The sequence below is a fragment of the Erpetoichthys calabaricus genome, chromosome 9 (genome assembly GCF_900747795.2).
Source record: "Erpetoichthys calabaricus chromosome 9, fErpCal1.3, whole genome shotgun sequence".
NCBI classification, from domain to species: Eukaryota; Metazoa; Chordata; class Cladistia; order Polypteriformes; family Polypteridae; genus Erpetoichthys; species Erpetoichthys calabaricus.
Window position 1 is genome coordinate 19,751,778 of NC_041402.2, and position 18,017 is coordinate 19,769,794.

Consider the following 18,017-nt stretch of genomic DNA (forward strand, 5'->3'; position numbering starts at 1 on the left):
AATCGTGCCAAATGGCCGTACTGCCGTAACTGACGCTCCCTCACAATGCAGACAATGTGCCTCATTCGGGACTCCATGAATAACCACTTTCGACACAAAGTCAAACCAGCAGTACCCAAGGATTCTCCGAAGACACAGTACCAAAGGAGTCCAGTCTTTGTCTTAGGTCACTGGATAGCATCCAAGTCTTGCAACCATTAAACAAAGCAGGAAGCACCAGGCTTCTAAAGTCTTGGACCTTTGTCCTTTTGCAAAGAAATCAGGAGCGCCACACACCCCTTTCCAGTGACCTCATGACCCACCATGCTCTCTCAATCCATCTACTGATTTCATAGGAAGATTCACCAGAGACATGAGTCACTATCCTCAGTTTGAATCCTGGCCTGGTCATTGTCTTCATGTTCTTCACACATCTGCATGTCTGTTCCCTGGGTACTCCAATTATCCTCCTACATCCCAAAACCTTACAAGTTTAGTTAACTGGGGATTCTAATTAGGCCATGGACTTGAGGTGGTTCCATAAAGAACTGGTGTCCTGTCCAGGGTGCTGCCAGGATAGACTCCAACACCAACATGAGTGAGGTCACCTTTGGCACTGCTGATACACGTTCAGCACAGCATTCTGGATAATAAGTGGTCTTTTATTACCTTAAAGGCATTATCTAGACATCCATCAATCCATTTTCTAAACCTGCTCTTTTCATTATAGAATAAGAGGGAGCCAGAACTCAGCTCATAAAAATTGAAAATCAAGCAAGAACCACTCCAAGATAAGATGTCACAAGTTGACAATCCACACTCAGACATTGAGTTGTTAACACTAGAACCCCTGAAGCCTACGAAAAAACTCGTAATCCTGGCCTACCTTAAATCCGTTCGCACCTCTAGCATCAGCGTCTTTTGTGTTGTAAATGTGTCGATCAGCACAAGCAGCAAGCAACATGCTATCCCATCCCCGCACCACAAGAGCTCATTTCCGGCAAAATGTTCTGCCAGCTCAAGTCTTCTTTATCTGCGTGTGAGGTCCTGTGAGTTGTATAGGGTAAATAATAATTGTTATTTGGAACACATGCATTTCATGTGTGTTCCTGGTCTACAACGATCAGATGACAAGAAATGTGAGAAACGGAAGAAATTATCAAATACGTAAAATAGAAACCTTTTTCATGGTATAGTACTAACGACAAAATTTTAACATGGAGTGTATAATGTGTGAAGACTGAAGTCCAAATATCAAATAAACATTTTCACAAAAGGTAAACGTATAACAAAACAAATGCACTTTTATTCAATTCAAGGTAAGCTACACATCCTTATAATGAAGAAGTAAATGGAGGTAGAGTATGATGAGAAACCTTACACACATGGTAAGAACGTGCAAAGTCCGCACAATTGATGGTGACATGTTTCATGTTGTGACAATACAATTACTACTAGTATGCTTGGATAAGAACTCAGGAGTCTGGCACTGTGAGGCAGTGAATTTGCAGTGTGAGCAGCCTAGAATAAAGGCATAAATGCCCAAAATAATCAAAGGCCAACTCATCCATCCCTTTTCCTGAGAAGAATTTAAGAGCCATAGTGGACTCATTACTGTCAACTAACTATCAGACAGTGTTCAGAAGCCATCAAGAATGCTTACAGAATGTTTGGTTATATAGCGCCATGATGCTTAGAGTACAAGTCCAAGACGGTTATACTGAAGCTTTATAATGTACTGGTGAGGCCTCATCTGGAGTACTGTGTGAAGTTTTGGTCTCCAGGATACAAAAAGAACATAGCAGCACTGGAAAAACTCCATTCCACACCAGTGTTTGTCACCTGTTATGAACAAATGCAGAAGAGACTTGAGGCTTCCACAAGACCCACAAAACCAGGCAAGAGTCTTCACTGGCCTACTTAAGACAGATCTGACCTCAGGTAGCCTTACCTTAAACTATACTGGCAGGCTTCGGCCTGTGTAGGCCCTTAAAATGGGAAACAGGTTTACTTTAAATGCCCCAAAATATAATATATAATATCAAGAGAAAGGAAAACCATCAAACATTTGACTTGAAACACAAGTCCACAAAGAATCTTCATAAAAAAGTGGTTTATTTGAATTTAATTTAAAAAAAGGCAAAAAGCAAAAAAAAAAAGTATCTTAAAATAAACAAATCCTTTACTGAAATTGAGGAATCGGAAATCCAAGACAGACACAAAAATATTCTCTTCTCTACAAACAAGCACAATGAACCACTGATGGACCTTCTGTCCAACCTCACATGTGTAGGCTAAGGGTGGCTCTTCAGCAGTGACTTCAGGGTGGCTCCACCTCCTGGTACTTCATCCACAGAAGACGAAGAACATAAGAGAACACATCATATTTAGATACCAAATGATAAATATAAACCCTTCTGAGGAACGTGTTTTCTCTTCATTATTATGACTTGTTGAGCATAGATTAATAGCGGAAAATGGAGTAATGAGTCAAGCAAAATGACACCTTATATTGGCTAACTAAAAAGAATAAAAGGTGTCACTACATTCATAATGACTAACACAGTACAACACCCTAGTACTAGTGGAAAATGGCAAATTTATCCATTTAAAATTAAATACAATGCAATAAAGTATGGGAAAGTGAAGGGCTCTGAATATTTTCTGAATACACTGTGTAGACTAGATAACTGAAATGTACAGTTATTGCACTATCTTAGTTTAAAATAGTCATACATACGCAGTAGGCTTTCAAGTTTATCTGTTGTAAAAGCCAGCCCTGACACAGACAGACGTAGGACGCAGGTTCAAAGCACACAAGTGGTTTTTATTTTCTTTTTCCCTTGTGGGAAACGCCTTCCCTGTTCCCCACAAGTATAACACACAGTCCCCAGCACAATACAGTACTTTTCCTTCTCTTTTCTCTTTCTTTCTCCTCCACTTTCCCTCCAGCAAGCTTCATCTTCCTCCTCCTCCTCCCGACTCTGGCTCCCGGAGTAGTGGCTGCTGGCTCCTTTTATAACGTGCCCAGAAGTGCGACCTAATTACGGCAGCACTTCCGGGTGTGGTGGAAGAGCTGCTCTGTAGTGCTGAGTAGCAGTTACAGCACTACCTGGCGGCACCCTCGGATCCCAACAGGGCTGCACCAAACCCCAACTCTCATGAAGCCCTGCAGGAGTCCTAGGCACCACCACAAACCAGGGGGGCTGCCATCTAGTATTCCGGGCACACTGTAGATGCCAAAAATGCAAGTGGCCTCTGAGCTTCATTAGGCAGGGGAAAACCACTGTGGGGACTGCTTGCCAGAATGAGCAAATCCTGTAAGGCAGGCACTTGGGAAAGAGTTCTTCCACAGTAAATTTGTACCAAAATATGAAGGATGATTCTGAAAGCAAAATGAAAACTCAAATATCAATGAAATGAAAGAAATAGTAAAGGTAATAAATATCAGCCACCCTAAAGGTGACATCTTTCCACCACTGGACACGGTTAGGTGGAATTAAGAGCGGCCAGTTAACATACAGTATGTCTAAGCACAGATCGATAAGCCCTGCAAACACAAGAGGAATATATAAACTCAACAAACATTCCTGGATAAATCAATACAAGCAGGTGCCTGATGCAGAGTCTCTAAGTCTGTCTGCTGAAATCTCATTTTAAGGTGTGAGTGGAAAAAATAAACAATATAAAATATCACATACTGCAAAGCCAGTATCTCTGAGGATGTTTTACTTTTTAAAAATAAATATGGACAACTGGCAGAAGTCATGAGACTGGGCTGTGAAAGCAAAAGACAGAATGCCCAGTATGTTTTAAGTATTTGATATTACTATTAAAAATAAAAACATTGTTACAATAATTAGCAACCTTTAACACTGAATATGGAATATTCAGACCTCCACATGTAACAGGTGTCTGGTCACACTTATAGGTAATCTAACTTAGACACCATTAAAATATCCGACTACGCCACCCAGTTTTATTAAGAGACTGGGAACAAGAATTGGAGGATACAACCTTTAGTGGTGCAGAGTCCAGTTTGTGCACTGTGTTACCCCAACACTTAATTGTTCAACTGTCCATGGATGCACTCTGTTCCCCGGACACTCGTTCCCCTACAGAAGTTGTGTCAAATTGTTGACTCCCTGTCAGCGTCTCTTCGTTGTTCCTTTTTCTTCCACTCCGGGCTCCTTGTGTTGCTGGGACCTAGGCACGCCTCATTTCTCGTCTGTCAGCTTCGCTTGGTCCTCTCATGCGGCTTCCCTCTTTCGCTGGACCCACAACTGGCGTCTCCTTGTGGAGCTGTCTCTTCCTCCCTGGAAGTAAATGTTGCCGTCCTTGTGCCTCACGTCGTGCCAGCCAGGTACCCTCGTCTGCCTGCAAGCCCCTGTGCTCTGTCCGAGTGTCTTGGCAGCGTTTTCTGTGGACTGTCCCCTTTTGCCTTCTGCTGCCAGGAGTTTTTATCTACTTCAGTCCCTGCCATTATCAGTTCTGGACAATCAGATTAAACAATGGTACATCTGCATTTCCTGGGTTTAACAATTAATGAAAACACAAGTTAAAAAAAGGAGTTGTTACCAATCATAAATAGGTACAGATATGCTGATTAGAAACCAATATTTCCAAGTCAGGTAAATACAGACATCCTCCAAGGCCAGACTTCAAAGCGGTGACTCCTTTGCAAGACAGTAAATACTTACATCCTGCAGACAGCCTTTTAACTTCTCACCCCCCCAGTCCCAACAATGGGTGCCTAATGGAACCACCCAGTGCTCAAAAAAAAATGTCCCCCTCTGACACACACACAGTTTGTTTTACACATTACAGTAATCCCTCGCTATATTGCGCTTCACCTTTCGCGGCTTCACTCCATCGCGGATTTTATATGTAAGCATATTTAAATATATATCGCGGATTTTTTGCTGGTTCGCGGATTTCTGCGGACAATGGGTCTTTTAATTTCTGGTACATGCTTCCTCAGTTGGTTTGCCCAGTTGATTTCATACAAGGGACGCTATTGGCAGATGGCTGAGAAGCTACCCGGCTTACTTTTCTGTCTCTCTTGCGCTGACTTTCTGTGATCCTGACGTAGGGGGATTGAGCAGGGGGGCTGTTCGCACACCTAGACGATAAGGACGCTCGTCTAAAAATGCTGAAAGATTATCTTCACATTGCTATCTTTTGTGCAGCTGCTTCCTGAAGCGACATGCTGCACGGTGCTTCGCATACTTAAAAGCTCGAAGGGCACGTATTGATTTTTGACTGTTTGTTTTTCTCTGGCTCTCTCTCTCTCTCTTTGTCTGCTCCTGACGGAGGGGGTGTGAGCTGCCGCCTTCAACAGCTTTGAGCCGCGGTGCTTCGCATACTTAAGCCAAACAGCCCTATTGATTTGTTTGCTTTCCTCTGTCTTTCTGACAGACTCTGCTCCTGACGCGCACTCCTTTGAAGAGGAAAATATGTTTGCATTCTTTTAATTGTGAGACGGAACTGTCATCTCTGTCTTGTCATGGAGCACAGTTTAAACTTTTGAAAAAGAGACAAATGTTTGTTTGCAGTGTTTGAATAACGTTCCTGTCACTCTACAACCTCCTGTGTTTCTGCGCAAATCTGTGACCCAAGCATGACAATATAAAAATAACCATATAAACATATGGTTTCTACTTTGCGGATTTTCTTATTTCGCGGGTGGCTCTGGAACGCAACCCCCGCGATGGAGGAGGGATTACTGTATTAACGTGGTGAGTTCATATGTAATGGGAAATGTCCAACTTTATTGTGTTTATGTCAATTTCTGGTCTGCTTTTAGGACCGAACGTCTAAGGTGATTTGTTTTGCAATACGTACTAAAAGCAAATTAAATTACCTGTAATTTTCTTCATGAAAAATTAACTAAATGCATTAAAATGTAGTGTATGACACATCACGCACATATACAACTATTAGCCTGGTGATGTATCTTAATATAACAATTACAGTAAAGAGGAAGTGAGTTTTAATGTCTGTGTTATGCATTCATGTCACAATGAAGAACAAAAAGTAAATCTGGAAGGTCGCCTGCAGTTCCTTACAGTTCATTCTGAATGTGCCTAGGAGTGGTGAGTGTTTTGCGGACCTTACTGTGATCATGGATTGTTTTTTAAACTTTTTGCTCTGGTTTTGACTTTTCCTTTGGATTTTGTACTTGGAGCATTGTTCACCAGGGATTGTGTAGCTGGCAACTCATTTATGTCTGTTGTGCTCTTCGGAGCCTCTCAGTGAGACAGAGCATGTTTGTGATAGTAATTGTTTTTATTTACAAAGACTTTGTGTTTGTCCTTATTATTAGCTGGGGTCTGACAGTGATATCCCATCCCAATGAGCATATTGTGTTGTTTTGGATCTTATTGGTACTTATGTGCTTTGGGACTCCTAATCTAAGACACTGCCTCTGGTCTAACTGTATAAAAAGGATCATGGGTTTCTATTTTATTGATTAATCCCAGTATGCCACACATATGTTAAATCATTACAACAGACAACATGCAACAGCTTATAGTAGCTACCGTTTATATCATCATGTTAATTAACTAGAAGAATAAATGTTGTAACTATTCTAAAGCCCCATTTCTTGCTGAAAAGTCTTGATTTTATGGGAAAAGTTGTGGCGGGGGCTGCACGGTGGCGCAGTGGGTAGCGCTGCTGCCTCGCAGTTGGGAGATCTGGGGACCTGGGTTCGATTCCCGGGTCCTCCCTGCGTGGAGTTTGCATGTTTTCCCCGTGTCTGCATGGGTTTCCTCCGGGCGCTCCGGTTTCCTCCCACAGTCCAAAGACATGCAGGTTAGGTGGATTGGCGATTCTAAATTGGCCCTAGTGTGTGCTTGGTGTGTGGGTGTGTTTGTGTGTGTCCTGCGGTGGGTTGGCACCCTGCCCAGGATTGTTTCCTGCCTTGTGCCCTGTGTTGACTGGGATTGGCTCCAGCAGACCCCCGTGACCCTGTGTTCGGATTCAGCGGGTTGGAAAATGGATGGATGGATGAAGTTGTGGCGGACCTTAAACTCTGTTTTTCTTGCATCCTGACATTGGATGGTCACAGGGGTCAAAGAAGCTTCTCTGCATTGAAGGAAGTGCAGGGGATTCAAGCAGCAACAACGAGAATAAGAATATCAGATGGACACATGGAGTGTCACAGTGGAAGTGAAAGGAAGACAAATGCCTTTAGACAGGTATTACAACATTAGTACATAGGAGAAATTGTGACGAGAAAAATTCATTCAGTCCAAAAAACTTGTCCATCCTTTTCACTCAGATTGTCCAAAATAACACCAAGTCAAGATTTGAGGTTGGGAGCACGCACTGATTATAGCGCATTGCCGTATCCACCACACGATCAACCACCAAGACTGAGATCCAAGTGCAGCCGTGCAACGGGTGACACCTCAAGATCTGAAGGTCCCTAAAATCCTACACTACACACTTTGCGTTGAGGAGAAACAGACTGAGATAGTTTGGGCCTGTGTAGTGAAAGGCTTAGGATGACTGGGTGAAGACAAGCACCAAAGATGGAGATAGAAAGAGATGGAGTGGATGAGGCCAAAAGGGAGGCCAAAAAAGATATTATTGGAAGTGGTGATGGTTGACAAGAAAACAATGGGATGGTCAGGACAACAGAGAGTGGATGAAAAAGATTTGAGTGCAACTTCCTAACCTTAAACAAGTGATGGTGATAATGATGAGACTGATGATACTTTTCTGTGTATGCCCATTGCTTGCATTCCCCGAATTTTGTCTAATAAACAACATACATTATTGTTAAGGTAATTAGAGATGGATTGTAAGGAGAAATAAAAGCAATATATCATTTTTGACCAGGTGGACAACTCGGGGAAAAGTTGTGGTGGTTAAAAACTTCTTCCATTTAAAAATTATGAAGACTAATGTGGGAACCTTCAGTGCTACCGGATTTTATGGTTGCCTTCCCCATATCTGTGACTTGACACAATCCTGTCTCTAAGCTCAGCAAGCAATTCCTTCAGCCGCGTGGATTGTTTTTTTGCTCAAATGTGAGATAGATGTGAGCCTTTACTAATCAAGTGCAATCAGGTGGACTCCAAAAAGGTGTAGAAACATCTCAATGATGCTCAATACACTAGAATGGAATTCACCTGAGCCAAATGTCAAGTTTCATAGCAAAGAATACTACTGTCAATGTGATAATTTAGTTTTCTTTTATATTTTTAATACATTTACAAATATTTTGTAAAATCCCATTACTGCTTTGTCATTCTGGGGTGTTAAGTGATGCTTGATGAGGGGGAAAAATGAACTTGAATGATTTTAGCATAAGACTGTAACAAGTGGAAGGGTCTGAATATCTTTTCATTCAATTGTATTTTCTTAAAGCTGTTCCAGGTCATGGGTTCAGACTTTGTTTCAACAGCATTGTATGGAAGACAGGAACTCTTGGACAGGGTGGGTCCACTTCTTAGGATGTTAGACAGAACCTTGAGTACCCAGAAAAAACAAAAGCAAACACATAGACAGAAGGAAAAAGTACAAAAATGACAAGGCCTTTAAGGCCTGTTTGAATATCCAACAAAGTTACTACATTTACTACTTGAGTTTTCATAAATATGATTCAATAACCAAGCAAGAGGTTTGGTACGTAATATTTGGCAGAGGGTGAGAACAGATGTAAGGTATTATAGAGGAATATTTTGGACAAAATGAAATCAATAAATATAAAAGTAAATAAATGTAAGAAGTGTGAAATGTGAGAGTAAATAAAGAAAAAGAACATGAGATGTGAGTGTAATTAAATAAATGTGTCACAGAATATGTCTTTTGATGCTTATTTATTTTATTTAATATTCCTTCAAACACAACATGAAGTTCAGCTTGAATTTAAAACTGTCACTTCCACTCAGCAAAGCTAGGAGGGTGGGCTCTAGGGAGGGCTGTTTTCTGCAGTGGCGGGCCGTCAAGGCCTGCAAGGCCTTCTCTGCTGGCCTAAACAAATATCTGAATCACAAACTGATGTTAATTATATTTTGTCCATGAATACTTATTAAATAATTCCAAATAGTATGTCCGCTTCCTTTCATAGCTTTTCCGATGGTTGTGCTGCTTCCAGACATGTATTTTCATATTAAAGCATTTAACCAATCACATTTCAGCCAGCATTTGTTGCCAGGCAGGGTCAAAGTCAAAGAAGTCTGCCAGGAGGCCTTCACAATCCATTCTGCAGGCCCTCTAACACAAAATAAATGTCAATTAAACTGTTGCTTCAACCAATCAGATTTTGAGTTGGTTTCACTAGGGCCCTCTGGCAGGCATATGGCAACGTCACCGTATTCAGACCCGTTTATTGGATAGGATGGTGTAATATAAAAATGTGAATGAGAGCATCATGGGGCAGCTGTACACATTGGTATGTTTGGCAGTGAGCATTCCCGTGTCCACTGCTTCTGTCGAGCGGACATTTTCAGCCCTAAAGCGAATTAAAACTTATGCCAGAAATATGACAGGGCAGGTTCGACTTTCAGCATTAGCTTCGATGGCGATAGAAAGGGACTTCGTGATGGAACTGAAGCGCACGGATAATCTGTACGACAGAGTAATTGAACTGTTTTTGAGGAAAGAGAGGAGGATAGATTTTGTTTACAAATAATCCGAATTTTTGGTGAGTAAAATGTTGCGATTTTCCTAAATATTATTGCAAGTTTCTGAGTTATTATTGATGTTTTTTATGTGTGTCGTGGGCTGTAGCTGCAGTAGAAAGGAACTTGTTCACCCCTGGTTTGTCTATTCAATAAAGGCATTTATTGTGGCTACAGGAGTTATCTATCTGCGAGGCAACGACTCTTTATACTGTATTTCTGCAAATTAAGATGGTTTTTATAACCATAAATTCGTTTTTGAGGGGTGGGTTGATTCAGACAGAGCACTACTGAAGGCCTAGATGTGAAATGCACGGTCCGCCACTGCTTTTCTGATTGGTGAATTATCTGCAGAGTGGACACACCTACTTAGATTGACTTGGGAATCCTGTGGCTCATGCACTTGCTCAGAGATGTGACTGTGCTCGGCGACTACGAGTGCAAGAAAAACTTGCCCTGAATTTCTGTGTGAAGAAGCTGTTTTAATTCTATAAACTCCAAATTCTTCATGAGGAGCCTACATCTGAAGAGTCTGCTGCAAATGTGGCATTTGATGGCCGAATGTTAAAGTCTGGTGCACTGAAGACTCACCAGTTAGAGCACAGCACTCGGTAGAGCCCACCCTTGTCAGCCTTGATGAGTGAAATTGGCAATTTTAAAATGACATATTTCACATTGTACATCATCAGTGACATAAATAAATCCATCCATCCATTATCCAACCCACTATATCCTAACTACAGGGTCACAGGGGTCTGCTGGAGCCAATCCCAGCCAACACAGGGTACAAGGCAGGAAACAAACCCTGGGCAGGATGACAGCCTACCGCAGCATAAATAAATGAAGAAATAAATAGATACATAAAGAAATAAGTTGCAAAAACATATTTAGACCTACAAAAATATATTTCAAGACACATTTAGTTATTTTTAGATACATTTCATGTAATTTATTTATTGTCATATTTCATAGTAATTATATTAATAATATTTCATTGTATGGCTCAGGCACCGCCGAGAGTGGAAGCCTTTTCAGCAGCTCCGTGTTTATGTGAATTTCCCCTTGGGATTAATAAAGTATCTATCTATCTATCTATCTATCTATCTATCTATCTATCTATCTATCTATCTATCTATCTATCTATCTATCTATCTATCTATCTATCTATCTATCTATCTATCTATCTATCTATCTATCTATCTATCTATCTATCTATCTATCTATCTATCTAGTATTTTTATTTTTGCTTTGCCCCTTACCCGCCATGACCTATCATCTATGCGGGAGGAGCAAAAGTTTTAGATTCGTCACAAATTTTGATCTCTGGTGGAAGATTGTGGGTTCGCTTCCCGGTTCCTCCCTGTGTGGATAGCGCTTTGAGTACTGAGAAAAGCGCTATATAAATGTAATGAATTATTATTATTATTATTATTATTATTATCTCCAGTTTTCGAACAGATCTCGACATTTTAGAGTCCCCCAATACTAAAAACATTGATATCTTGATGATGTGTGTGTGTCTGTGTGTCAGAGTTTTTTGAGGTGTTTCTTCTAGAGCTAAAATGGCTGGACAGAAAAATACCAACTTGAAACTTAAGCCTGTTATACCACTGTTATAAGAAGACGATGTGTTGATTAGTTTCTGAGCCAAATCGTGATAAAAAAGAGGCACTCTGGAGCTGGGGTCGCCAACCCCAGTCCTGCAGGGCCCCAATGATTGCAGGTTTTCATTCTAACTCTTTTCTGAATGAGTGACTTGTTTTTGCTGTTAATTAACTTCTTTTGAACTAATTTTAATTGATTTGCTCTTGAAGACTTGAAGACTTAACTGTTTCTTTTTCCCTAATAATACAATAATGAGATACAAAATGACCCAAAACAACTGGTGTCCATCACACAATATCTGAAAATAAAGAAAGATGAAGGTCTCAAGAATGTCGATCTGCTCGGGTCCACAAAACATTTTAACAGAGCCCTTAGAAAAGAGAAAATCAACAATTTTGGAAATGTCTGCTATTGCACAATGAAAGCAGCGACTAGCCATGAAATTAAAGAACTGGTTTAATTAGCAAGACGACAGGGTTAAGCAACTGGTTGGAGTGAAATTGGTTGGAGTTTGAGGCCCTGACTTAGTTGGCCTTCTGTTGGCTCACTCACTTCACATTTCATTTCTACTTGGGTGCCATTTAAGGAAAGAAATGAAGCAATTCAGAGGAATAATGAAGAAATTCATGAGAAAAAAATCTTAAAAAAGTAATTCAATTAAAATTAATTCACAAGAAGTTACTTAACAGCACAAACAGGGCACTCAATTAAAAAGGGTTAGAATGAAAACCTGCAGCCACAGTGGTCCACCAGGACCGGACTTGGTGACTCCTGCTCTAGAGGAACCCTCAAATACCGTAATTCTGCAATTAATTATGAATTAATCTCATCAATTCCTATCGTAATGACCTATTTTATGATCAGAAAGATCAGCATCAGAGCGGTAAAGCATTATTGAAATGTCATAGAATAGTTTGGAAAACTTGGTTCCTGGGGCGCAAAGCCTACTGACGCTCACGTCCGAATGTTTTCATGTTGTTCGAAATATTTCTCCATAAGGTGTGAGATAAACACCTGCTTTAAATGGGCTAATGTCAGTTTTTTTATAGTTTATTCTACGGTATGCCCATATAAATTCCTTCCACCCACTGGCACAGGGGATTTATTGAAACCCACGGTATACTTAGCAGCCGTCAAAATGGCTGGGCAAACTCTCCAACTTTAAAACTGTAACGCAAATGGAGATGAATTAGAATGATATGCAACAAGAGGAAAATTTAGGCTTTTACTGCCTTGACTGTTTATTCTTCATTTTTATATCAGAAACTAAGAGTTCTTTTATAGTCATAAAATAAAATTAATGAAATCCATGAGGACGTTGTATGATTTTCATGCAAAAAATGTACAAGATATTTATTGCTATAGAATTATAATGCAGCTCAGTGATGAGGTAAAGTAGAAAATTCAGGGCCAGCAAAACAAAAAAAAAGCAATTCTTATGACTTCTTTAATTGTTGTTTATTAAGGCTTCGCATTTTTGCCTATAATTAATGCTCACAGCCAAAATGATGAATGAATACAAAACATACAATACCTTACCCGAGTTTCTAAACTGTTTGGCCAATCTTGGAAGATTTGTATTCAGTAACAGGACACGTGTTTTGAGACAATAATGTTAATTCAGTCACAGACAACAGGGAAGAACTGGCCATAACACAGCTACAGAAAAGCACTTGGTATAAATCAATAAAAAAAAGATAGACTAGAAGCACTATTACTATCATCATCGTCCTCCCTCAAGGCAGGTTCAAATCAGCAATTTTCTCCAATGCTCTGGGTTTATTGCTGTTCACTTAATGCATGCTTGCTTTTATATTGCTTAACAACATTGTTGTCAATTGTTCATTTGATGTCTAGCAGCAGTGATGTAATGCCAAGAGAAAAACACACAGCATTAACTTGTGAAGTACAGAAATTGTTTTGTGTCAGGCATTGCTTATGATGAAATGATAAATGCTTTCAGAATGCATTTGATAAGGTGGCACATGAGAGATTGGGCATCAGATTGAAAGAACTAGGAGTTCAAGGTATTGTTTGTAAATGGGTGCAACATTGGCTCAGACACGGGATGCAGAGGGTGATGGTGCGAAGAATCCTATCAGAACTGGCTGAAATCCAGCAGGGGCCAGTGCTAAGGCCTCTGATATTTTTAATATACATAAATGATTTGGATAGCAATAAAAATAACAAGCTGGTTAAGTCTGCAGATCAAGTCTAATTGATACCAACCTAGGTGGATTATCTGATAATATAGAATTAGTTGAATCTTTACAGAGGGACTTGGACAACATACAGGCTTGGGCAGATTTGTGACAGGTGAAGTTTAATGTCCATCCATCCATCCATCCATCCATCCATCCATCCATCCTCTTCCGCTTATCCGAAGTTGGGTCGCGGGGGCAGCAGCTTGAGCAGAGATGCCCAGACTTCTCTTTCCCCGGCCACTTCTTCTAGCTCTTCTGGGAGAATCCCGAGGCGTTCCCAGGCCAGTCGGGAGACATAGTCCCTCCAGCGTGTCCTGGGTCTTCCCCGGGGCCTCCTCCCGGTTGGATGTGCCCAGAACACCTCACCAGGGAGGCGTCCAGGAGGCATCCTGATCAGATGCCCGAGCCACCTCATCTGACTCCTCTCAATGCGGAGGAGCAGCGGCTCTACTCTGAGCCCCTCCCGGATGACTGAGCTTCTCACCCTATCTTTAAGGGAAAGCGCAGACACCATACAGAGGAAACTCATTTCAGGTGCTTGTATTCGCGATCTAGTTCTTTCGGTCACTACCCATAGCTCATGACCATAGGTGAGGGTAGGAACATAGATCGACTGGTAAATTGAGAGCTTTGCCTTGAAGCTCAGCTCCTTTTTCACCACGACAGACCGATGCAGAGCCCTCATCACTGCGGACGCCGCACCGATCCGCCTGTCCATCTCACGCTCCATTCTTCCCTCACTCCACCTATGGGAGGGGCCAAGGAGATCAGGTGCAGTGTGAGTTGGGAAGTTTAATGTCAGTAAATGTAAAGTATTAAACTTAGGAAGTAAAAGTGTTAGGTTTAAATACACAATGGGAGGTCTAATAATTGAAAATACACCTTACGAAAAGGGTTTAGACATCATAGACTCAACACTATCAACTGCCAGACAGTGCTCAGAAGCCATATAAAAGGCTAAGAGAATGTCAGGTTACATGGCACCTTGATGTGTGGAGTACAAGAAGGTTCTGCTGAAGTTTTATAACACACTGGTGAGGCCTCATCTGGAGTACTGGGTGCAGTTTTGGCCTCTGAGCTACAAAAAAAGGACATAGCAGCACAAAAAAAGGTCCAGAGAAGAGAGACTAGGCTCATTCCAGGTCACAGGGGATGAGTTATGAGGAAAGATTAAAAGAGCTGAGCCTTTACAGTTTAATCAAAAGAAGATCAAGAGGAGACTTGACTGAAGTGTTTAAAATTATGAAGGAATTAGTCCAGTGGATCGAAACAGTGGTTTTAAAATGAGTTCATCAAGAACACGGGGACACAGTTGAAAACTTCTTAAGGGTAAATTTCACACAAACATTAAGAAATTTTTCTTTACAAAGAGAACCAGAGACATGTGGAATAAGTGACCAAGTAGTGTGGTAGACAGTAGGACTTTAGGGACTTTCAAAGTTTAACTTGATGTTATTTTGGAAGAGTTAAGTGGATAGGACTGACAATCTTTGTTTGGTTGAATGGCCTGTTCTCGTCTAGTTTGTTATAATGCTCTAATGATAATATTTCCTAAGAGTCTAAAATGGGTAGGTGCCCTGTCCAGGTTTGATTTCTGCCAATACTGTGATTTAAGAATATAGTATTTCTGTATGTGTTTTCCTAATAATTGCCTCATCTCAACGAGCACAATTTTATACTGTGTTAGTCAACTTTCTCATATTTTCACTAATTTCTTAAAACTTGTACTTAAGCAGGAAAAAAAAAAATCAAATTACAGTAGATTCAGAAAATGATATTGACCCTTCTACAAAAAACATGGTAAGGTCCCAAAATAGACCAAAAAGCCTCACAATCTGGAGGATGACCCTAAACCCCTGGCTTCAGCACAAAAGTGCAAACAAAGAATCTTTGTAAATAACAAAATACAAAAAAAAAGCAAAATGATCAATTGAGCAAAAGACCACAAAAAGCAATCCTAAGTGGACAAGTCCTCAAAAAACACAGCTTGAAAGCGAAATCCAAAAGCAAGAGCAGAAAGTCAGAAAAAAAAAAAACACTAACATAAACCCGTTAGAAAAACAACACTTGCGATACTCCAAATACAACTCAGAGATCCACTGCTGGAACTCTCCTGCTGTTAGCTTTTTATATTAAGAGGAAGAATCCAATAGGACTGATGTCATGGTGGGCCTGTCTCCTTAGGGCTGCACCCACAAAAGCCTTAGAACATTTAAAGAGATAGTAAATAGCTGCAATCATAACAAAAATACATCAAAATATTACAAATAATTTTTCAAAATTGAGAATAAATCATAAAACAGACATAAACACAGACCCATACATAATAGAGTCAGACTGAATGTGTTTGAATATGCACAGTATGTACTTAGATAGATAGATAGATAGATAGATAGATAGATAGATAGATAGATAGATAGATAGATAGATAGATAGATAGATAGATAGATAGATAGATAGATAGATAGATAGATAGATAGATAGATAGATAGATAGATAGATAGTGTGGCACCCGGAGGGGTTTGTCGCCCGGCAGGGATGCCCAGGAGGAGCGGAGGAGGGCTTGTGCCTCCTCCAGGACACGAGGGGGCATCCTCCCTGGTTGCCTTGGGGACCAGGGATACAGAGCTTGGAAGCTCAACCCTGTAGGGGCCCGTGGTCACCGCCAGGGGGCGCCCCGATGCTTTGGGAGCCCTGGACCTCAGTACTTCCGCCACACCCGGAAGTGCTGAGGGGAAGAGGATTGGGGACACCCGGTGGACTTCCGGATGTACCGTCAGAGCTTCCGCTACACAGGGGTGTGACTACGGAGCCCCTCAGGATGCACCTGGAGTCCTTCTGGGGTGAATAAAAGGGGCCACCTCCCTCCAGTCGGGGGCAAGAGTCGGGTGGAAGAGGACAAAGCTTGGTGGAGAGGAGTGGAGGCAGACCAGAGACATTTAAGGCATTGTGTTGTGGCCAGGAATGAAGGGGTGATTGGTGTTGTGGCACTGGGTATTGTGCTCACTACTGTTGTAAATATTAGTGTAATAATAATAATAATAATTCATTACATTTATATAGTGTAAATAAACGTGTGTGGTGAATCAACATGTCTACCTGTCTATGTCCGGGCTGTTCCCCACAATAGATAGATAGATAGATAGATAGATAGATAGATAGATAGATAGATAGATAGATAGATAGATAGATAGATAGATAGATAGATAGATAGATAGATAGATAGATAGATAGATAGATAGATAGATACTTTATTAATCCCAATGGGAAATTCACATACACCAGCAGTATGTGAATAAATTGAAGTATTATTATATAATAATAATAATAATAACAATAACAATAATATTTCCTTACAACTCAGCCATCATCAGCGTAAGTGAGTACACCAAGCTAGGCAAAGATGAGTTCCATCAGGTCAGTGAAGGATCATAACAAAGACAAAGAAAAATACTCTCTCCTAAAAGAATCTAAAATAATCAAAGACAAATATCTGAAAGCAGAAACTGTAGCTCAGAATATAAAGTAAGAGTCCACCTTTGACAAAATAAAAAAAAAAACAACTGCTGAAGAGCAAACCACTACATGAACAATTCTTCAAAGATCATAGAATTGTTCACTATACAGCTAAAGTGAAATATTCTTCCAAAGTGAATTTAAAATCACTAAGATCAAGTAACTGAAGCAAGACACCATAGCTAAAAAAGAGCCAATTTCAAGTCAAGCATCGAACAGGAGAAAACTGAACTGCTCAACAGCAAATCACAACACAAACAATTTTTCAAAAATCTCCAAATACTGTATCATCAGTTGAATAAGAAACATCTATGGCATGATTATCTATCCATCCATCCATCCATCCATTATCCAACCCGCTATATCCTAACTACAGGGTCAAGGGGGTCTGCTGGAGTCAATCCCAGCCAACACAGGGCGCAAGGCAGGAAACAAACCCTGGGCAGGGTGCCAGCCCACCGCAGGGCGCACACACACACACACACACACACACACACACCAAGCACACATTAGGGACAATTTAGGATCGCCAATGCACCTAACCTGCATGTCTTTGGACTGTGGGAGGAAACCAGAGCACCCGGAGGAAACCCATGCAGACACAGGGAGAACCCTGGCATGATTATACAATTCAAAACTAAAAGGAAAGACAGAGAGCTTAATAGTAGCAACCCAGGACCAGACATTGATTACCAGACACCATCAAGAAAGATTTTTGATCAAGCAACCAATAGAAAATGCGCGATGTGCAGCCAATCAGAAAAAAACACATAAGTGATATTGTTGCAGAGTGTACAACAATAGTGCCACCTGAGCATAACAAATAGACATATCACAGTTACCTGTACTGGATAATCATTAAGCATCTAGGAGTAGCAGTGCATGACAAGTATTATAAACACGTACCCAAAAAGGTCTCCAACATTAACAATGTCACCATAATCAGTAACTGTGGTGCTGGGCAGTTGCAACATGTTGCATTTTGATCAGCACATGCAAGTAAGAATTTCACTGTGCTCTGTAAATGTGGCAATAATGACCCTATAAACCTGTAGACCTAGCAAGTGGGCTATACCAC

At 40.8% G+C, this 18,017-nt stretch overlaps 1 protein-coding gene across 3 annotated transcripts in view; it reads right to left on the reverse strand.

Annotated features, from left to right (window-relative positions):
- LOC114657387 (astrotactin-2-like) overlaps positions 1 to 18,017 on the reverse strand; it is a 2,479,169-nt gene that overhangs the window by 935,828 nt on the left and 1,525,324 nt on the right. The window lies entirely within an intron of this gene.